This window comes from Budorcas taxicolor, chromosome 5 (genome assembly GCF_023091745.1).
Source record: "Budorcas taxicolor isolate Tak-1 chromosome 5, Takin1.1, whole genome shotgun sequence".
In the NCBI taxonomy this organism is placed as follows: domain Eukaryota; kingdom Metazoa; phylum Chordata; class Mammalia; order Artiodactyla; family Bovidae; genus Budorcas; species Budorcas taxicolor.
In genome coordinates, this window is record NC_068914.1 from 99194589 (window position 1) to 99214951 (window position 20363).

The following is a 20363-nucleotide window of genomic DNA, read 5'->3' on the forward strand; positions in this document are numbered from 1 at the left end:
AGTTTGGCAGAAATGGCCATCAAACTTTTGTGCCCAAAAAATATCAGATTATTCATCTCAACAGAGTGAAGCCATGGCTTATTCCTCTTTGTATATCAGACCATATTAAGCATACTTAAGGTAATATTTCTAGAAGTTAAAATGAGGAAAAATTCTGAATGATCTATGTTTTGCTCCCCTCTCCCCTACAAAAAAATTGACAAGCAAAGTGAAAGAACTACACTTTTTATTAGTTTCCCAAATTGGATTTATGTTAGTATTTTATCTCTTTTAGATTCAATGAAAGGCACTAGGTGGTAGAATAATATCTATAAATTGGCAACTAAGAGAAGCAAATATCCACAAAACCCACAGTCATCAAAATTGGCTACTGGGTAACTCAGAACTGGCATTATTCATTCAACAAATGTGTATTGAGGGCCCTACTCTTCACTGGGCATTGAACACGGGGTGAGAGTTTCTAATTTATAGGATTCCAAGTTTTAAAGGAATATAATGGTTTTTCCTCGGTTTTAAATACATACAATGACTATGGAAATTATCCCTTTTTCTTTCCTAGACTTCTGCTCATCTCCTGCTTTCTGAGTGTTATTTTAGTCTGTTTAGACCCTGTGCTGAAAACAGGTGATGATGATGTGTGCATGCTCGGTCCTGTCTGACTCTGCGACCCCATGGACTATAGTCCAAAAGACTCCTCTGTCCATGGAATTTTCCAGGCAGGAATACTGGAGCAGGTTGTCACTTCCTTCTCCAGAGGATTTTCCCAACCCAGGGACCAAACCCACATCTCTTGCATCTCCTGCATTGGCAGAGAGTCTTCTACCAAGGAGCCACCTGGAAGCCCCAAGGAATTGAAAATAAAATGGGCTCCAGGGCCAGAGAGATCTAACGGGAGAGTCAGAGCCTGCCTTGTGCCAAGCATCCCCCACATCCTATAAGGACACAGAGGAAACACAACACAACATAGACACTTAACGGCAAAGCTGGGAGCTCTAGTCAGGTTCGTTCTGTGAACGTCCCCTGCCTGTGCAGGACAGGGACCATCATAAGCAATGTCTGTGGTCAAGGCAACCGTCCCGCTCTGTGGATTCATCCCAAGGTACACAGTGGTTTTTCTTTTATTTTTAAGCCTATAGCACTGGGAATATTTCAAGCAATCAGCTAGCTTATCCTTAAAAGGAAAAAGTCAAGTGATGGATAGATAGTGGGTGGACGAGGATGTAGAGAAATATTCACCACAAGAAGTGCTTAGACATAGACATTTATAAATAATTGTTATTATTCTTAGCCTGCTTCTTTTAAGTCCCTCTCTCTATCTCCCACCCAGGTTGAAACAAGAATTTTTTCACCCAGCAAAGTTTGAATGCCTGTGGAGTAAGGAGCCCAAGATTTGATGGTGTCTTGGTTCATTTTCCTTGAAACACATTATGGTTAAGTAAATAAATCCTGTCAGATTCACCTGTTAGATGCATTGAGATCTAAAATAAAGGCATCTTTTTGAAAATTTATAAAAATTCATTTAAATAAAATGAAGGACTCAGAGAATGAGACAATCCAGAATTGAATCAGTTATAATGTTAGAATTTTCACCACAGGTTCAATATCATATTTAAAACCTCTATGATAATTCAGTGTACTTTTATATTAGTAACGAATTTATTTTTGATTCTCAGTGTCTTATGTTGCAATATCCATAAAACATTATTTCCATACTACAGAAGGTACACACACAAAAAGTGATACATCCATGAAAAGTCAGCTAGTAGATCTATAAAGTTTTATTTTATTCACTTCTCAGTTGTTTACTGGACATCCAATAATTGCCAAGGACTATGCAAGGCATGGGAGCTGCAAAGATGAGGGAAGGATCCATTTCCTGGATTTGAATGGCTGTTTCACTAGGTTTATTAGAACTCAAAATTCTACATGTGGTTTGTTCATCCATCATTTCAGGAAAGTTATTGCAAAAAAAAGCCTGAGAGTTTCAGTCTATACTCAGACAGCTGTACAGTAAAGGGGACAGATGTGGTCTCAACAGCTTGCTGGCTGTCTGAGTTCTTTTTTTAACACCTGTGTTAGAGAACGCCAGCTCACATTTATAAGCATGAGATCACCTAAGTGTTTTCTGCCTGTAATTTTGAATAAAGGGCCAGCCAACCCCAGGTGAGGATTGACCTCAAGATTTATTCTCTTTTTTTATGTGTGTGGCCACCTGCATTTGGTCTCATTCATCTCCATCAAGTTTAACAAGCTGAGGGTAGGGGAGAATCCATTAATGTAACTGAATGTTTTTCTCTTCAAAAGGTACTTGTTAAGAAAACAAGTGATCTTAAAACACACATGCACACAAAGGCACAGACTCACGCACACACACGTGGAAGCAAGATTTGGCACAACATAAAAAAATAATAAAGCTGGAAATGTTTTTCTTCAGACTCCAGTGCTTATTAAACTTTTAAAATAAATCCAGTGAAAATTAGTTCAGGTGTTACTCTGGCAAAACCATGAGACTGTTTCTTAAAACACAAAACGTTTCAAGATTTTTCTATTCTACTTTTATTATCTAGAGAGTGAGTATGAAAAAGCATTATTCCCCAAAAAGAGATATTTCCTTTTTTAAAATTTGTGCTTATTTTTAACTTACATACAGTAAAATTCACCTTTTGGGGTGTACTTTTCAACGAGTTTTGACCCATCAATCCCAAAGTTTCTTCATGATATACTTGTTGTCCCTTCCCACCCTGCACCCCTAGCAACCACCATAGTTTTACCTCTAGTAAAGCATGAAATGTACATGCAGTTATACAGTATGTAGCCTTTAGGGCCAAGCTTCTTTCACAAAGAGATCCATCTGTAGTATCAGTAACATATGCTTCTGTACTGCAAAATAGTATTTCCAAGTGCTCTGATAACTTAGGCCTCACAGCTTTAGCTCATGATGTACACAGTCAAGTAATGTATTTCAGTATTTCCCCACTTCTATTTAATTCTTGCTTTCCTTCCCTGTCCCCATCAAGACATACCACCCACATCTCTATGTCTCTATGGTCATGTGGGATTAGGGAAGGCAGGAACTTGTAAGTTTCTGAAGTCAGAAAGATTTGGGTTGAATCCCATGAATTTTGGCAAGTAAATTAACTTTGTTAGATTTCAGTTTTCTCATCTCTAGAAAGGGCATACTGTCAACTACCTTGTAGGATTCTTCATGATGATTAAATTGAATATCACATATCAACCATCCATTACAGAGCCTGACCAGCTTCTCCATACTGTAAAAAACCTACATTGTTTCCAATCTCTGATACTGAAATTCACTCAACTTGGGGGACACATTCTGAATTCACTCTACTACGCAATACATGGGCTTTCTTGGTAGATCAGAAGGTAAAGAATCTGCCTAAAATGTGGGAGACCTGGGTTCAATCCCTAAGTCAGGAAGATCCCCTGGAGAAGGGAATGGCTACCCACTCCAGTATTCTTGCCTGGAGAATTCCATGGACACAGGAGCCTGGCAGGCTACAGTCCTTGGGATCACAAAGAGTTGGAATGACTGAATGACTAACACACACACACACACACACACACACACAGACAGAGAGAGAGAGAAACAGGCAATACCCTTGTGGTAAGTTATGCTTTGGTTAAGCAACTCACTGACAAATTCACATTCACATAATTTACTGATTTTTCTCTTTCCAGAAAAAAAAAAACATGATTTGTTATAAGAAAAGAAGAAAAAGATGAGAGTACTAGATGTATGAAGCAGGAAACGAGTGTACAGATAAGGATATATTTGGTTGGCCAAAAAGTTTATCTGAGTTTTTCCATAACAGCTTATGCAAAAACCTGAATAACTTTTTGGCTGACAAAATACATAAAAAGAATAGACTTGAGTGTACCAAAATTAAGTTTTACCCATTTTAAAGTTTTGTCTGATGATAGTTATGTCTCAGAGACTAGCTTATAAGGCTATTCTTGTGGGACCTTGGTTTTGAGTAGCATATTATGTTCACCAACCATACGATAAATGAATTTGTGCCGTATAAGGTTTTTCCATTATTTCTAATAATAAACACAAGATTTCTTCTCAACTATATGCTATGACAAGTTGTATTATAGTAAAACTTTATTGTGGTGCATGAAAGTTTTCCCTTTCCAAGCCTTTGGAGAAAATCTATGCAATTTCTGGCCAGGTGTCATATGATAAGAGGGAAATTTTGAGTTCTCACTTGGTGGCAATTCAAACATTTGCTGATAATCATGATGACTCACACCTGCATAGTTTTCTTTTTGAGATGTGAATCTGGTCAAGAATGCATCAGTACCTGTGAATCTGGAAATAATAGCCTGTCCATTGGCCACTTGCATTTATAATATCATCAGCACTGCCCCACTCCCTTCACAAATGTGAAATGCTATCCCCCCAAAATCATCATTTTCCCACATCTACTAAGCACTAAATTTATTACCTTGAGAATAATATCTAAAGATAAGATTGTAACAATTTAAAAATATGGCTTTCGAGATCAGAGGAGTAGAAATCTTAGTGGAATGTTTTTGGTGTGTTCCCTCCTCTGAGTTTCCATATTCACTTATTTTTATCATATCACTGTTTTGTGTGTAAAGCATTCATTTCTCATCAAATTAGAAGTGATCTTGGGAAAAAAATAGTCAGTTGCTAAGTAGGAATTTCATGAGTTTTTGGAAGGCAGAAAACTACATCTTATTTGTCATAGTGTTCCTTTCATCACTGAAGGAAAATTATTCAACACCCAGTATGTTTCAGGCATCATAGGAAGCAGAGAAGAGCCAATGACAAGGCAGCTACACAGCTCCCAGGAGGACACAGTGAGAACAGGGTTCATCCGAAACCACTGGGGCATCTGGCTGATCTGCAAATATCTAGACTCCACTCACAGAGAAGGCAATGGCACCCCACCCCAGTACTCTTGCCTGGAGGGTCCCATGGATGGAGGAGCCTGGTAGGCTGTAGTCCATGGGGTCACTAAGAGTTGGACACGACTGGACAACTTCACTTTCACTTTTCACTTTCGTGCACTGGAGAAGGAAATGGCAACCCACTCCAGTGTTCTTGCCTGGAGAATCCCAGGGACGGGAGAGCCTGGTGGGCTACCGTCTATGGGGTCGCACAGAGTCAGACACATGGAAGTGACAGCAGCAACAGCAGTAGACTCCACTCAAGATCTACTGAATCAGCATCCATACTGGATGTCCTGGGAATCACACCACATAAACTTTTGTGGCTTAGAGACTGTGTCTTGTTGCTTTTGAACTGTGATGCTGGAGAAGACTCTTGAGAGTCCTTTGGACAGCAATGAGATCAAACCAGTCAATCCTAAAGGAAATCAACCCTGAATATTCATTGGAAGGAATGATGCTGAAGCTGAAATTCCAATACTTTGGCCACCTGATGTGAAGAGCCAACTCCTTGGAAAAGACCCTGATGCGGGGAAAGATTGAGGGCAGGAGGTAAAGAGCGGCGACAGAGGATGAGATGGTTGGATGGCATCATTGACTCAATGGACATGAGTTCAAGCAAACTCTGGGAGATAGTGAAGGACAGGGAAGTCTGGCATGCTGCAGTCCATGGGGTCACAAGAGAGGGACACAACTGAGTGACTGAACAAGAAAAGCACCAATTCCTTGACAGAGTGGGTACTCAGTACCTATTTGCTAACTTCAAGCATTCTACGAATATTTGCATGCCTTCAAGGAGACAGACATGGTTCTAGACATAAATTCCATTTTCACGGAAGAAAATTTCATTTTATATACAAGAAAAGGGAAGAGAGACTATCAAAAAGAAGCACAATAAGGGACGGCAGTCAGGTGTATTCATTAAGGTGCCAAGAAGGTATCCTTGAGAAGGTGGCATTTGAGCAAGGACTTGAAGGAAGTGAGAAAACTAGAAGAATCCCAGAAAGAGACAACAGCGAGAGCAAAGGGTATAAGTCAGGCATGTGGCTGGCATGTTAGAGTAACAGCAAGAACCCTCATGGGCCAAGACCAGAGTGAGCAGGGAAAGAGGAGGTCAGAGAGATAAGGGAGGGACAGACCACGTGAGACCTTGTAGACCAGTGTAAGGACTTGAAGTTAAATGAGTGAATGAATGAATGGTTAAATGAGTTCTTGAATAAAGTTGCTACCGAGCCACTTGGCAAGTACTAAACAGAGAAATTCAGAAGGTGCTCAGAGGGGAGCCCACTGTTGTAGGAATTCAAATATTGTTTTAATATTAAATATTTTCTTTTTGCAATTAAAAAGTACATTTTATTATCATCAATCTTGCCACTGGCTAGGGAAAACTAAATACAGTTCTAATAAGAGCACAGTTCTTTCTGTTTTCTTTTTTCTTAATACATGCACTATTTTTTAAGGGGAAAAAAAATCCTAGTCTCACTTTTCCTAAAATAACTAATTAACCAATATGGAAATAAATGGAATAAAAGTCCTGTGTCCAGTCTTTCAATCAAGAGTTTCTTACATTTTTTTCACGTTGTCTCAAGATATTCAGAGTGTCTGGTAAATCAGTTCTATGATTTCAAGAGCCATAAATGACAGTGGTCACTTTAAACTAATAACAGTGTTAAATGTGAATTGTGAGCTGCTGCGCTCAGTCACTAAGTTGTGTCCGACTCTTTGTGACCACATAGACTGTAGTCCACCAGTCTCCTCTGTCCACGGAATTTTCCAAGCAAGAATACTGCAGTGGGTTACCATTTCCTACTCCAGGGGATCTTCTGACCCAGGGATGGAACCTGCGTCTCTTGTATCTCCTGTATTGGCAGGTGGATTCTTCACCACTGTGCCTCCTGGGAAGTTTCCCATGTCAATTATAACTCAATAAAACTGCAAGGAAGAATCCCAACAGTGGCCCCAAGAGACTTCCCTTATTCTGACTCTCTACCAAGTAAAAATGAAAATTGAAAAGGACTCTGCTACTGCTGCTGCTAAGTCGCTTCAGTTTTGTCCAACTCTGTGTGATCCCACAGACGGCAGCCCGCTAGGCTCCCCGGTCCTTGGGATTCTCCAGGCAAGAACCCTGGAGTGGGTTGCCATTTCCTTCTCCAAAGCATGAAAGTGAAAAGTGAAAGTGAAGTTGCTCAGTCGTATCCGACTCTTAGCGACCCCGTGGACTGTAGCCCACCAGGCTTCTCCACCCATGGGATTTTCCAGGCAAGAGTCCTAGAGTGGGGTGCCATTGCCTTCTCCAAGAAAAGGACTCTACATAGTGTGTAATGCACCGAGTTTTTCTAAGGTTAGAGTACAAATTTTTCCTGTAGCATCAGATGCTATTCTTCTTGAGGTTCAGTCATGACCATGGATGTTTCACACACTTTGATCAGATTTACATATCACTTTGTCACAGAAAATTACAGTTTTCAAACCAAACAACTAAACAAAACTCGACTCTAGTCAAATACACAAGAACAATGCACACACGCACACCCCTAGAGAAATAACTGCACAGCCATTTCAGAAAAAACATGGCAACAGACAAGAAGAGAGAAAATATGTTTTCAACCTGTTTATTTTATATGAAATCACCAAACTAATTTTAGAATCTCTAAATTTTTTCAGGCTGTATATAGTGATAGATTTTTACATTTTATGGTAATTTAATTAGAGCATTAAAAAATATATATCAACTGCTATGCATACATAATAGAATCACAGTTTTACATTTGACTTTAATAAACTGGTGTATTTTAGTTAAATTTTAAAGCTTTTTCTCACTTTCTTTCAAGCTTTTATGACGCTTTCTTTTAATGACGGAATATTTGGGAACTGTAGTATTTGGTGTTTGTCTAACATTAAATAGGCTGTGTCACACTATTCTCTTTATTCTCTGTTCCATGTGAAAAATCCTTCAACATTGAAATAGACCTTTATGGAGCTATTATGTAGTATTCATTCACATGATTTCTTTACTTATACTGCACCCAAGAAATTGTGCTAATTTGGTCATTTATAAAACCATCTATGTCAGCAAAGTATATGTAAAATAATTATAAACTTGTAAAATGAACCCTATAGTCCCACATGGTTACACATTATTAACTTCTTTGTATTATATTAATATGTTGAATATTTTATACTACGGAAAATGTGTTACACATGCTCTTGAAGTTTATGCTCTCCCTGGGAGCAATCCTGGAAAATACATCACTGAATTCTCTCATGCATATTAAAAATATTTTTTGTTTCTTCTGTGGTTTTTAGATTTTTGTCATCTGTCTTCAGAGCTTCAAGTAAATAAGAGGTGAAAAACTAAGATAGAAAGAATCAACAAAATAGAATCTTTATGTCTGTCGTTTATGTAGTTGAAGTCAACCACGCAATTCTATATTTTTATAATCCCCTGGGCATGAAAAGCTCACTGGCTGTTCATTAGTACACTCAAACATTTTAGTTTCAGGCTTTTACTTTAGAGTGTCAATAAAAGCACAACATGAAGCCAGAGAGGTTGTTTATGAAAAAAGTTCTTGACTGTAGCACTCAAAATATTGCTGTTTTAGAATACTATGCCCTTTTACTACAATTAGTTTAATTCAGAGACTGAGAAATTTGCTGATCTGATATAAAATAATTTTTTTGCTGACAGAGTTGGGCTATTAATCAGTTTAAGCAAATGCTTTAATAGAGAGTACTAGATAAAATTTTCTTTCTCCCCACAAGATTCCCCACTCCTCCAACTTTCACTCTCCTTCTGCTCTTCCTTTTTCTTCTTGCCTCCCACGGAATGTGTGCGCTTTTTCCTTTCTTGCTCCATTATTCATTCTTTTATCTTTGTTTTCTCTTCTCTTTCTCCCCTGTCTTCTCTCTTTTGGGCATTAGAGCTTTGCTCACTTCCTTTAACCTCTTTTCTGGACATTTCCCTCTTTCATTTGGTTATATTAAAACTCCTTTTGGCAAAAATCTCTCCTTTAGATACATCAGGGCCTTTGTATGACATGCCTGGAAAATTAATTCCATGTACATTTTAGGAAATCTTGCTCACAGCTGCATTTTTCCATTAGAGACGGTTTCAAAGGCTACATAAAAAAACCACAGCCAAATGAGGCAAAGTTTAAGTGAGAAAACATATGTGGAGAATTAAGCCAAGTGACAGGAACAGGGATACATTTTCAGACAAGCAGAGAAGTTCTGTAAATACCTTTCAAATAAAACAAGAATTTTTTTGAACTTTGAAAATACAAATCAGATTGCCAACACAATAAATTTGCAAAAATGAGATTCACATTTGGTTTGAAAGGTAAGTATAACTCAACTTCTTAACTGACTGGTAAACAGCAACCACGTATGTAAAATAATGAAGTGTACCTGATAACAAGAGAGCGAGAGAGACAGTCAGCTAAAAAGATCTCCATCTACATATTACTATTCTTTGTTAGTATTTGATCAAAAAGATTTTGTTAAATCATAGACAGCTAAAAATCTTGCTATTAATATTTGCCAAATCTTCACTGATTTGACTCATTAATTTATGATATCTTTTCTAACTTACATATTTTCTCTTTTCCCATTTTGGACAATGGTCTTCTTTTCTACAGATTTTTTAAATATGGCAAAGACACAGAATCAATGAGTAACACAAAATTAGCAGCCAAGAATGATTACAATATTATCTAATCTTTAGCAAATTTCCCAGTACACAGGTTGCCCTGAAATCTCTATACTTTCCTGTAGGTCGTGGAGAAGCGAAGAAGCGAACATGATGAACAAGCAAACTTGCCTCTGTTGCACTATTATGTGTTTCAGAGGAAATAATAAAATGCTTCTATGTTTCTTTATAACTTCCCAAGTTTCAGAAGACCTTTCATATATGTTCTTATTTAATGTACATGTTTAATATCTTTGAGGTGCATAAAGCAACTTTCCTGCCTCTTTAAATAGCTTAGAAAGAAAAAGGAGGAATCTCTATTAGAGAATTGAAAGGAGTCAGCAGTTGCTATGATATTGAATGAATAATCATCTTTATGCAGGTGAAGGTTTTGTAATCTGGGCCTCACAAGTCCAAGGAGAAGGAATTGATGTGAAGTAATAACTTGGTTTCCTAGAATCTCCACTAATTCTGGAAAAAGACTCCAATCAGGAAGCAATTAGGAAAGATATAAGAGTAAGTTTACATCCTTATGACATTTTCACTTTTCTGCTAGCCTAGGAAGATCAAATATGAAATATGACTTCTTCTCAATGAAATCACCATCCATCCACTCCTTCCACCTCCAAAATAATCAGTTTGAGTTGACTGAGTTAAAAGTGCAAAGGAGCTGCCTTCTTTCCAATAACCTGTGACCCTTTCCAATACCTGATGATTAAGAGCTTCTTTCCAATTCTGTTCTGAAATGTCTAAGGGGCTGATGCAGTTTGGAATAGGTTTAAGTAGAAGAAAAAAAGTGAAAGTGGTTTATAGAGTAACTCTCAAATCCATCGTCCAAGCCAGGACACTCTTGAGAGTGAAGAGGACTGCAGAGCTTTGGAGCATGACTACTAGGTGAAACTTCTTACCAACAAAAAGTTTAGAGACATTCATTAAAAAAGAAAGTATCTACTAAATAACAACAGCAACACACATACAATCTCTACAGAAAAAAAATAGTAAGCAATAAAAGTTGACTCAACAGGTATTTTCATTTTCTTACTTTTCTTTGACCTTACAATGAAGTTGTTCCACAGTATACAATAACATTATAAATGTCTGTGAACACAATAGTTCCACAGAGTCAAGCCTAGCAAATAATCTCTTCATTCTATGTTTTCCTGAAAAATTCCATATTGGAACTGTCTTCTTTGCTCTGATCTTTACAGCTTACTCTCTAGTCCTAATTTTCATAATTTTCATCCAATCCTAATTTTTGTCCTGAAAATTCCCTGTGCCTTTCACTTCTTTTGCATCCTGTACACTGCATCATCTTCTTTTTTCTTCACTCTTTATTTTGGTGGAGCACATCCTTCAAAAGAATTCGCAGAAGAGTGCATGAGAGACAACTTTTTGAAATGGTTTTTGTCTGAAAATATTTCTATCCTATCTCCACACAGAGTTGATCTTTCGGCTATAGACAGAGTTCTAGATTGATAGTAATTTTAATTTTTCACTCATAATTAAAGCTATTGTCCCATGTTTTATAGCTTCTGAAATGTGAGAAGTCTCATGTTATTTTTATTCTTGATCTTTTGATGTGATGTTTATTTTCTTTGGGGAAAAATAGTTTAGGACTAATGGACTAAAATAATTTATTACTAAAATAGTTTATTGACTAGTGGACTGTAGAATTACAATTACTTTGTTGCATAATTATTACAATACCTTCTTCCATTTATTTGTATCAATTTTAATTTATTTTGATGTTTTTATGTTCTCTATATTTAAAAGTGTTTTTTCTGAGCTCATTTTCCCTTGTTTTAGTGTATTTTTTGAATATCAGAGTCTTTCCTCAAATATCAGATGATCTTTGGCTGCCCATTCATTTTTAATGCTGACATGCTGAAAAGCTAAGAAATATGTCTGCGTGAATATAGCTTACTAGCTGGTAGATTTCATTCTAGGCTGATTAAGTGGCCAACTGAATTTTTATTAGAGGGCCCTAGATTTAAGAATCTGCAGTATTTTTGCTTGAGATACTTAAGTTTCTCAGAAGGATACACATATCTCTTGCCAGAGCTTTGGAGTAGAGGTAGGAATATAAGCCTGGTTACCAGTATTCTCATAAGGAGTGTAGCTGGGGCTGATTACATTGTTCAATATGCTAGCGTCCGTTTTATCCCCATTGTCAATCCAGCATCTCACCGCATAGACAGCTTGCTACATGCTTTTGGCTACACCCAGCTAAATTATTGATATCAGTCTACCCAGTGCAATCAAAGGCACTCACTGGAAATCATCCTACCTGGGTATTCAACTTGCCGGTATATTACAGCTAGGAAAGAAAAAACATTATTTCCCAGCTAAAGTTGCAAACATAAATCTATTAAATGATGGTAAATATCACAAAGCTATAGAGTTTGAAGGTTTTCTGGTATATGCTTTATTATGAAATTCTAGTCAAACAATGAATTCAAATAATATTCATTTGTAAAGGATAAGCAATAATATTTGGCGCATTTAGACATTTTAAGATGCATTTTCAGATTGATGTCAACGATATTAAAATCAATGCAATAGCAGAATTGCAGTCAATACATACTCACAAACACACACACACATCTTATAAATGGAAGCACAAAGATAATTCTGTTAATTGAAGCAAATATTCTGCCAGTTTCTTTCCTCTAATGGTTCAATAAAATGGAAGATAAAGGTGTAGAAGTAAAAAACCTTCATGGTCTTTGTCCACATCAGTTCCTCTATAATAAAATACCTTGTGGCCTAATGAAATCACTTTAAATGGTGAATTCATCAACTTCTTCAGTATCTTTCTGTTGATGAAAAACAAATATCTAATTTTCACCATAATCTGTAAACCAGGCTTCAAGATTACATATATACATATATACACCATAATCTGTAGACCAGGATTCAAGATTACATATATACATTACATATATACAACTTCATATATATATGTATATGAAATTGCTTCTATAGACTGTAGCTCGCCAGGCTCCTCTGTCCAAGGGATTCTCTGGGCAAAAATACTGGAGTATTCATGCCCTCCTCCAGGGGATCTTCCTGACCAAGGGATTGAATCCACATTTCTTGTCTCTTGTATTGGCAGACAGGGTCTTTACCACTAGGGCCACCAGGGAAACTATATATATATATGGATATGCTGCTGCTACTGCTAAGTCATCTCAGTTGTGTCCGACTCTGTGCAACCCCAGACATGGCAGCCCACCAGGCTCCCCTATCCCTGGGATTCTCCAGGCAAGAACACTAGAGTGGGTTGCCATTTCCTTCTCCAGTGCATGAAAGTGAAAAGTGAAAGTGAAGTCGCTCAGTCATGTATGACTCCTAGAGACCCCATGGACTGCAGCCTACCAGGCTCCTCCGTCCATGGGAATTTCCAGGCAAGGGTACTGGAGTGGGGTGCCATTGCCTTCTCCAATATATGGATATAGATATAGATATATAGTCATAACTATATATATATATATAAAATCTCTGACCAACTTAACCTTCTACAGTCACATCAAATCTAACTTATTCAAAGTAAATCTGTCTGGCTAACAAAGACATGAAAAGATTCTCAACATCACTCATAATCAGAGAAATGCAAACCAAAACCACAATGAGGTACCATCTCACACTGGTGAGAATGGCTGCTATCAAAAAGTCTACAAACAGTAAGTGCTGGAGAGGGTGTGGAGAAAAGGGAAGCCTCTTACACTGTTGGTGGGAATGCAACTAGTACATACTAGTACAGCCAGTATGGAGGATAGTGTGGAGATTCCTTAAAAAACTGGAAATAGAACTGCCTTATGACCCAGCAATCCCACTACTGGGCATACATACCAAGGAAACCAGAATTGAAAGAGACACATATACCCCAGTGTTCATCACAGCACTGTTTATAATAGCCAGGACATGGAAGCAACCTAGATGTCCATCAGCCCATGAATGGATAAGAAAGCTGTGGTACATATACACAACAGAGTATTACTCAACCAATAAAAAGAATGCATTTGAATCAGTTCTAATGAGGTGGATGAAACTGGAGCCGATTATACAGAGTGAAGTAAGTCAGAAAGAAAAACACCAATACAGTATATTAACGCATATATATGGAATTTAGAAAGATGGTGATCATGACCCTATATGAAAGACAGCAAAGGAGACACAGATGTAAAGAACAGTCTTTTGCACTCTGTGGGAGAAGGTGAGGGTGGGATGATTTGAGAGAATAGCATTGAAACATGTATATTATCATATGTGAAATAGATCACCAGTCCAAGTCTGATGCACGAGACAGAGTGCTCAGGGCTGGTGCACTGGGACGACCCTAAGGGATGGGATGGTGAGGGAGGTGGGAGGGGGGCTCAGGATGGGGAACACATGTACACCCATGGCTGATTCATGTCAATGTATGGCAAAAACCACTACAATATTGTAAAGTAATTAGCCTCCAATTAAAATAAATAATTTTTTTAAGCGAATCTGTCATTGATTCCAGGAATTAAGGTCCTGTCCTTGCGTATCTTCTCAGACCCATGGTGTCACCATCTGCTCATTCTTCCAAGCTAGAAGCCTGAGACTCAGAATTATCTTTGAGACATCCCAACACAAACACACACACATACACACACACACACCTAACTCTTCATAAAAGCTGGTCAAATCTATTTCAAATTTTCTCTGTTTCAGTCCCTCTTTTCCAGATGTATTGCTGTCATTATCATTAATGACAAAGCCATCTCTTTGCACAGACTTCCTTTTCAAATTCCCTGTCTGTCCTTAGTACTACCACCGGATTTGCCTCTGGCCGTAAATCTGCAAGGGCACTCTTCTTATTAATGTCTCTGTGACCATCTATGCCCTTATGATTTGGCCTCAATCTGTTCTACTCCTTGTACCTTACACTATAGTGACAAGAACACAACTTTCTCCTTATGTGTGATAGTTGCCTTGATCACCATGATTTCAAGTTACTCAGGGCTGGTCTGTTACATCTAACTAGAATGTTGTTTGCTCTCACTCCCCAGATTTGGCACATTCCTGCTTAATTTCGAAACCTGTAACAGACACTTTGCTTATCTCTTGTGGGTAGATTCTGTCATATCTTCATAGGTATTTGTTCATACTTATCTCATGTCACTTATTACCTTTGACAGTAACTTACTTAAAATTATCTATAATATACTACATACAACTATTGCATAACATTTATCATAGATCTTATATTTAGAGCTCTCAAAGTGCATAAAATATCATTAAAATGTATGGAATTCTATAAGTTTAATGGATAGCTAAAGCAATTTCCCTGGTGGCTCAGATAGTAAAGAATCTGTCTGCAATGCAGGAGCCCAGAATTCGATCCCTGGGTTGGGAAGATCTCCTGGAGAAGGAAATGGAGAATTCCATGTACAGAAGAGCCTGGTGGGCTACAGTCTACCGGGGCGGAAAAGAGTCGGACACAACTGAGTCACTTTCACTCACTTTCAAAGCAATTTTACATAATTTTACCAGATTGTTGGTCATTCCTATGACCTTAAGCAACATTCATTAGGCCCATGTTACCTGTGAAGCTTTATTGCTCTGAAAAAAAAAAAAAATGAAGTTTTGCTGAATAATTCGATCAACGCTGGTATGAGAAAGAATTTAAATAAAAAGTCAGAAATAATTTTCCTGAATGACATGCCCATTTATTTTAAATCTTTGAAAATTGAATTGTTTTATTTCATAATCAAAACCTGTTTTTACTCTAATAGGATAATTTCCGCTACTTTCTAATACTTAAAATTCTTACATCTCTACTCTTTTCTCACTTCTACTCTGCTCTTCCAAATATAAAGGATTTTCTTCACTTGTTTCCAAAAAGAACAAATGTTTTTTACATAGTTATCCCAGTGTTTATATTTAAAGTATATCCTGTGAGATGTTGAAAATTCAACTCAATTGGAAAACCATATGCTGATTTCTACTTTTTACCAGGTACTGAAGTAATATTCTAACTGCTTTGAAAAAAAATGATATTATGATAGAAGTAAAAGCCTTGGGGTCCCAAGTCAGAAGATCTGGATTCAAACTCACGTTTCATTATTGCTAACTGCAGAAGCCCATGCAAGTTAGTAGAACATTTGTTCTTTAAGGACTTTCTATGTTTCAGTGACATTTTCTTGATATCCTCCCTGCCTCAATTAGGGCAAATTTGGTTGGAAAAAACAAATTTATTGTATTAATTTATGCAAAAGTTTGCATATCTTTCACAGTTCTATAGAGAAAATAGAAACTTCTATAGGTATTTTAAACAGAAAGGGATTTAATATAGGAATTAAATGCCTCTAAAGTCACTAGAAATGTTAAAGGAGCTGTAAAAAGGAGACTTACAATGGAACCATTGAGTGCAAGAACTGTAAACCATAGCTTTGTTCCAGGGATCATAAATACCCACTAAATATCTCAGCTGCCTCTGGACACCCATGAAGCCAGTGATCAAACAGGAGCTCAGAGACCAGTGTCCATTTCCAGGACCACACTGCTTCTCAACACTGCCCACAGAAACAGCAGAAGGGTAAAACCACCCCCCTCACTACCAGCTTCCAAATCCTGCATAAGTGTATCTAACTGGTATCCGGAGCTAGCTCCAAGAGTCTAGAAATGCGGAATTTTGTTTCTCCAGCCTCTGAAATGAATTCAGGAAGGTACATTGAAAGAGGGAAGAATAAAAAGTGGTCGCCTATTAATCATATCCAGACTGGAGCGTATTAATCATATCCACACTAGAAGCCAATCACCTATTAATCATATCCACCCTCATATTCAGGAAGATGGTTTATAAGGCTATTCATAACTTTCTGGCATTTAAGGACAGAAATGAAGAAGATGTAGCTGTACATATTCAGATGAGAGCTAGAAAGGGAAAAGCAGTGATCTTGGGTTAGTTATCAACTATATCCCAAGAGCTATGCCTTTTTCATCCCCATTCTTGCTCTTCCCCTCTTCCCCCTCCCCCCCCACCTCTCTTTCTCTCCTCCTCCTCTTGCCTACACAGGTATCTACAACATAAACTAAATGACTGCAGGATGAGGGGAAAAGGTAAATTATCTTTAAAATGGAAGTGATCAAGCAGGCAATAACCCTTTTTGTTAATTTTGCTTTTACATCTCTCAGTGTATGTCAAGTTATCTAGGATAAAGAGACAAATAAAAAGAATTTGCCTCAGTTTCCTCATGTCTGAAGTGAAAATGGGCTTCCTTGGTAGCTCAGATGGTAAAGAATCCTCCTGCAGTGTGGGAGACCTGGGCTCAGTCCCTGGGTTGGGAAGATCCCCTGGAGGAAGGCAAGGCAACCCACTCCAGTCTTCTTGCCTGGAGAATCCCCATGGACAGAGGAGCCTGGCGAGCTACAGTCCATGGGGTCACAAAGAGTCGGACACAAATGAGCAACGAAACACAGGAAAATAAAAATGATATCTGCTCCTTTCTTTCAGGGTTGTGAGAATCAAACGAGATAACCAAAAAAGGCTTGTATAAATGTTATCCTTTTTCAATGAGATGCACATCATCAGTTTTAAAGTATTATTTAGAACATCATCTTTCTATATGTTTTACTGCAGTTTATATAGCTATATTATCTGATGCTGGGTCTCTAGTTCTCAGCAAATACTAATTGAATTGAATCTACGTGTGCACTCATGTGTTTAGTAAGTAGCATCGATGCATCCATCTGTGAGATATTTTTATCATTGCTAATACCAATCCTCCTTATTTTCTTCTGTGAAATCATCTGATAACAGACTGAATTTCCAACTGAGAAATTTGAGAACCAATCTGAGTGTCATTCTATGGAACAGCTACCCCGCAACTAGTACATTCTGTTCATTCTCAATAGAGTTCAATTTATTCCAGAAATATGATTCCAGTACTTTCATGGGGCATTGAACTATAGATAAGACAATTGCAGCCATAAAATTCTATACTTCTGTTGGCACTAAATAGCAATAGGTTTTAGTATAAAAATTGAAATCACTGTAAGACAAAGTTAACTCTCTCCACAGCTCTAAGTAACAATTTCCTAGAAGCCAAGTATGAAAGAGAAAAGAAATAATATTTATTGGTGGACCACCTTAATCATTTTATATGTATTATTGTACTTGGACCTTTTATTGATTAATCAGGCCTATTTCAAATAATTTAGACAGACTCATTTTTTTCCTTCTTTTAATTATTGAATGAGTATTTAGAATATGCCAGGACACATCCTGGGAACATAATGATAAGAAAGATCAACCTCTGCTCTCAAGGAACTTACATTCAGAGGATTTATGAATAAAAAGCCCACTGCGATGTACTGCAAATTTGACACTAGTGTGCTGTGGGAAATCACAGTAAGGACTCTTAATTCAGCCTCTGGTAATTAGGAAAGACTCTCTGGAGAAAGTACCAGCTAAGGGACCTGAAGATGAGTAGGTCTGAGGCATAAGGTGCAAGTGTTATAGCGACAATACGTGAGACTTCTGTAAGGTCTTGTCTAACTTGTTAAGGCATTTGACTTAGTGAAAAGGGAAACCAAGGACTTTAAGTACAGAGAGAGGTGATGAAATTTGCATTACAGAAAGATCAGTCTCTCTGTGTCTGGAAACTGACTGAAGGCTGGCAAGAGTGAGAGTGAAGCCTGGACAGAACACTTGGGAGAAAATCCTTATAACAAAGGTGATGGGGGATGATGTCTTGTTCAAGGCAGAGCTAGTGAGGCCTGAAAGAAGAAATATTTTCACTGTTTAAATGAAAGAAGATTGTGATTCAATAGAGGAGTGAGGACAAAGGAGAGGTTATGGATGATATTGATAACTCATGTTTCCTGTTCGGATGGGCAACTGGAAGGATGAGAGGGTCATTCATTGACACTGGGAGACAAGGAAGAGAAACCAAATTCTGGAAGAGATGACATAAGCTTTGAGCATTTTGAGAGAGAAGTGCTGCAAGGCATCTGGGTGAAGATAATAGACACTACTTTCTTTAATTCTCCAAGTAGGTCTGGGAAGCTCTCAGAGAACAAGATCACAGAAGCCAGGAGAGTAAGAGAAACTACCTGGACAGAGTATGAGCTGTGTCCATGAGGGACATGAATACTTGAGGGCACCAATATTTGAGGGCATGAAAATAGGCAAAGGAGCAAAGTTTCCAAAGGAAACAAGACAAAAAACAAGTAGGAAAACATTGCGTCTTAAAGCCAGTGTAAAGAGCAAGGTGTTAAATGCTACTGGAGAAACAAATTCAGTAAGTATTGGGAAGTGGCCCATGGGGTTCCCTGGGACAGAAGCAAGATGATAATAAATTGGAAAAAGCAGATGTGGAGAAAAGAAGCTACTGAGTATCGAGAGACAGTTCATGAAGTTTGACTGCAAAGGAAGTAGAATGATGGAATAATAGTTGGGGAGACATTTCATTAACAAGAGCTCTTCCCATTTTTTTTGTTTGTTTAAGATGTGAAAGACATGCATAATGGTAAATGTTGAAAAAAGGAAAAACCAAAACAACAGAAACAGAAAGGTGTGAAGTACAGGACAGAGAAGATTCTCACCTCAAAGAGGGAGGAGAGGAACCAGAGCCAGATAATTGGGCTTCAGATCCATTGAGTCATTGACTTAATGAATACTTGTTGAGAGTTTGCACAGGTCTGGAGAGTGTGAGGAAATAGAGGTGGGGGAAAAAATGTAAGTAAGTTTTGTGGAGAAAAATGTAAAACACAGAGAAACTGAAGATGAACATGGTAAACAATGGGATTTGTTATTAAATGAAAGAGCATTCATTCTCTGGGAGGCATTGAATTTAATAACATTTTCCAGCTTAATATTCTTCACTGTGCTTTGTAAACTTTCTCCAACATCATGTCTTTATCAGCTTACATCCCTGTTGAATCTTAGGTCAGCTTATTACCTGTAAAGGAGTTAATCAATCCAAGGTATTGTCTTTCTGGCTTTCCACAAAGCAACTCACTTATAAAAAAGACAGGACTCATTACTCAGCAGGATTATTTTCCTAAATGTCCAGAGAGACGTGGTCAAGAGAGCTCACTGAAAATCACCAATATTATCAGATAGGAACAGTTAGAAACTCAAATGATAATAATAATGAGGAGCAGGCCACATCCCATGAACCTGAGGTCATTTAATATCTTTTCATTCAAATGAATCAAACTTTTATAAATTATTAGTTGATGATAGACTCAGACCAAAATAAAACAGTGTCCTTGTACAAGGAGGAACTCACACACAACTTTCTGTGCTGCAGATGAAAGACTCTGAGCAGAGGAGAATAACGCATGCAGGCTCTTCCGAAAATGCTCCTTAGGTCTAGACCTCCAAGGAATCAGACTGACAATTGCATGAAAGGTTCTGATTCAACTGCTCCTTTCAAAACCACTTCAAAGGATGGCGATGAGAGATACCAGAGGGATAAAAGTTTCTTTCAGGGCTGTGTTAATTTATTTGAGACCAAAGAACAAATGTCCCAATTGACAAGGTAGGTGATTCAGTCTTCCTGATTGCAGTGACAAACTTTAGAGAAAGACCAGGTCAGGAGGAGACTGGAGGAAATTTTAATCAATTGCACACCAACTTGCCTGTGAAGTAAGTCCCTTATGTCACTCTGATTGGAATTTATGTACTGACGGCTAGACCCAGAGAAGAGTCAATGCAAGTGAGGTCTGGGAAGGGAAGTCAGGCAGATGGGAGCGGGCA